Here is a 3,410-nt window from a genome sequence, read left to right as displayed (position 1 = left end):
TTCTTGCCATGGACGAGTTGTATTGGGATTGGTGGGCAACAACAAAGGTGAGCATGATGAGCCCCTCATCTACCTTGATCTCCAAAACTTGAGGAATCCCATTGATACACCCTTTCCAGATTCCAACGTCCAGAAGAATGACAATTTGCGGCAGGTGCCATTAATGCCCATGTTATGCGCAATGGTGCTTCTACCAGAGTTGTCATGCCCACTACCGCCAAGAACCAAGAGGTTCTAGTGGGATTGTCATCCCTCCACGATGGTGTTTAATTGTTTATTGCTCGACCAAAAAAACTTAATAAAAAGGGACATGGGGACACCGAAGGACTATGAATTCTATGTTTCTATCAAGGTTATGCTTTGATCGCTCATTTAGTTGAGAGTGGATGCAGACCTTGTTGTTATTGCTTCCAAGGATGTTCCTCAGCAATGGATAAGGAACTGTAAGGATCTTGCATCCCTTGTAACCCTTTCTTATTTTCAACTTTATTTTGATCCTCCGTACTTGGCTTATACCCCAAAATTTGCATGGGAGCTCAAGGTTTATACTAACTCTCTTTCAAGTTTGAAATTGCTTCATGTAATCCGCATAATTTGTTCTCGATGTTACAATGCCTAATTTAAGGCTCTTAATGTTTCCCCTCTGTTCTACAAACAAGCGGATGGGATTATAGTTAAACTTGTGGACAATATAGAGAATCCTTACATAAACCAACCTAGATTCAACAAACATTTTACTCTAACATTGAATAAGTTGTATGCATGGAACCTTGATCACATTGTCATGCTTGATGCAAACAATATTTTCCTACATAATGCGAATGAACTTTTTCAATGTGGCTAGTTCTATGTCGCCTTCATTAATCCCTGTATTTTCCATACAGGGCTTTTTGTGTTACAGGTATGCTATTTCGTTTTAGCTTTCTTTCTTTCACAAATTCCTAAACTGGTGGGATGCTCCACTAGTTGAAGAACCCTCCTATGGGCATCGACATATTGGTTACTTGAAAATGAATGGCAAATTGTATTCATGAAACCCTTGTTGAATGTGTTTTCATTTATTTTTAAATTGTGGTATATGTCTTTGGATGTGGTTTATTTATTGTTTGTTTGTAGCTCTTAGTGGATGTGTTCCATGATATGATGCATGAACTGAAAACATTAAGACAAAACAGAGATGGTGCAAACCGAGCATTTCTATTTTCATATTTTAATGACTTGCTTAATAGTCCAATGTTTTATCCTCCTGCTAATGGGTCTGAACTAAATGGAATCTATCAACTTCCTTTGGGATATTAGACGAAAGCTTCTTATTTATGTAAGTATATACCATTTAGATCAATATATTTAAATTTAAATTGTAATCTTTAATGTCTTCCATTTCAAGTTTTTAGCTTTCTTCACAAAGTCTGCAGGATATGAGGAGAAGTGAGATGTCCGGATCCAGTGTTAAAGCCCCAACCCCCGTGGATTCCTCGGACGAGGAGTAAAACAACGATCCAAATAAATTTTGTTTCTGTTTTATGACGATTAGCTTTTATTTTCCAAAGTTGATTTTCAGTATAGATAAAATAGACAATGTTGTTAGGTTGATAGAGAAAGACTTATACAAATTTTGGACAGCTTTTAATGTTGACAGGTGGCCAACCTGGTTTCCTACGGGCAGGTTGAGGCCACCTGGAACAAATGGAAAAACTTGATTTTGGCTAGTTAATATAAATAGCGAAAGTACTACCAAGATTACAAAAAAAAAAAAGTTTTTAGCTTTCTTCAGGTAAAGTAAAATCCATTATTCTATGCTCCACTTGTTAATTTCATATTTTGATCAACATTTAAAGAAAAAGGCCATTTAAAATTCATAATGCATATCATTTGCTTTTACTCAGTTGTTGATTTCTCATTGCAGATCCACATTAAAAAAAAACCTTGATTTAGTCTTCATATTGCATGTTTATTATTTTACAATAATCATACCCTTCTTCTATTTTGTAATGGAAGAAGGGTGCTTCCATCATATACATGTCCCTTCCTATCAATGCCTCCCTTTCTATTTGCTACCAGCTCTTAAATTCTTTCTACCAATTGAACTGACTAGTCAAGGTTCAATGATATTAATTATGGTATAGTAAAGCTTATGCCTAAACATAATTCCATGCTTAGTAGGGACCCACGTTCTCACCATGGCTTGGTAGGTCCACAATATTAGGCAACCATGTCCTTACCATGGTTTGGTAGGTCCATTAGTCATTTATTGTTGTATTTAGTGTTGTCAGTTTTTCTGAGTTTACCTCAATATTAGCCAATGCTAACATATACCCTTAGTTTTTTTCCACATTCCAGATGTGCTTCCCTTAAATTGGATATCTTCTCGGCCTTAATTTTGTCAGCACTTGAAATTGATTCTTCTTAATATAATAAGGTTTTAATTGCCTTGATTAATTTCCTCATAGTGATTTTATTATTAATGGTCTTTTCATGGCATTGATGAAGATTTAAGCTTCGTAGTTAACTTAGAGATTTTGTGTTAATAGAAATAAGAAAATATCTCCCTCTCTAAGCAAACCATTACCAAAGTATGAGGGCATCAAAGGTCTATTTGTAAAGTTCCAATTTACTAAAAGGATAATATAGCACAAAATATAATGAATACACCAAGTATGCAAAATCATAGTCGGAAGTACTACTCCCATGTATTGCAAGGGTTGCTCATCAACCTTAATTAATCAAGAAATTAAGGAGACATATCTACATAAAAACAACTCATCATGGGATGTCTTAATTGTGAATCCTTGAGAGTGTAATTACTAATAATCTCTATATATATGCATTTGTGCGATTAGACCTCAATTCTAGGAGATTTATGATAATTTGATTAAAGATAGTGGTCTTTACGTTAGATTAGTGAGGACACATTCTTGTTCTTATGTTTCAAATGCTTTTCATTTTATAAGAGAGAGAGAATGTACTCCGTGCTAGAAATTGTCTCAATTTCATTAGACCAATTTTATTATAGGAGAATTTCATCGATATTCAGGGAGAATTGATCTGCCTTAATTTGTTGATTTCTTAAATGATAGAGTTGGGTTTGTATTGCATCTTTGAAGCTGAAATGGCACATGCCATGTGGGCCAAATAGTGTCAACACTTTTCCTAGTGTTCCATGGATGAATCCATGGTACTGGTGGTCATGGTTGGTTCTTCCCTTAGAGATTTCTTGGCATGAGCAGAGGTGTCAGAGAATAGGGTATGGATGCTTTCTTCCATGTTGTATTAAACCATCTTGTTCTTTAAGTATTGGATACCCTATTCTTCTAACAAACAAAATCCTTGTAACTTGCAAGTATGACATGAAGAGTCCTCTGATTATAGTCGAGTCACTACTTAGTCACTATGGCTCTATCGATGATTGA

At 35.3% G+C, this 3,410-nt stretch overlaps 1 pseudogene; it reads left to right on the top strand.

Moving 5' to 3' along the window:
* The first annotated feature begins 310 nt into the window (after positions 1-310).
* Positions 311-3,410, top strand: LOC149253518 (putative glucuronosyltransferase PGSIP8; annotated as a pseudogene).

This window comes from Pinus tabuliformis, chromosome 7, assembly GCF_031772625.1.
Source record: "Pinus tabuliformis cultivar Carrire ecotype Pingquan chromosome 7, CPIR1, whole genome shotgun sequence".
Classification (NCBI taxonomy): Eukaryota; Viridiplantae; Streptophyta; class Pinopsida; order Pinales; family Pinaceae; genus Pinus; species Pinus tabuliformis.
Note: the sequence above shows the minus strand (reverse complement) of the source record. Positions and strands in the feature narration are given on the sequence as shown.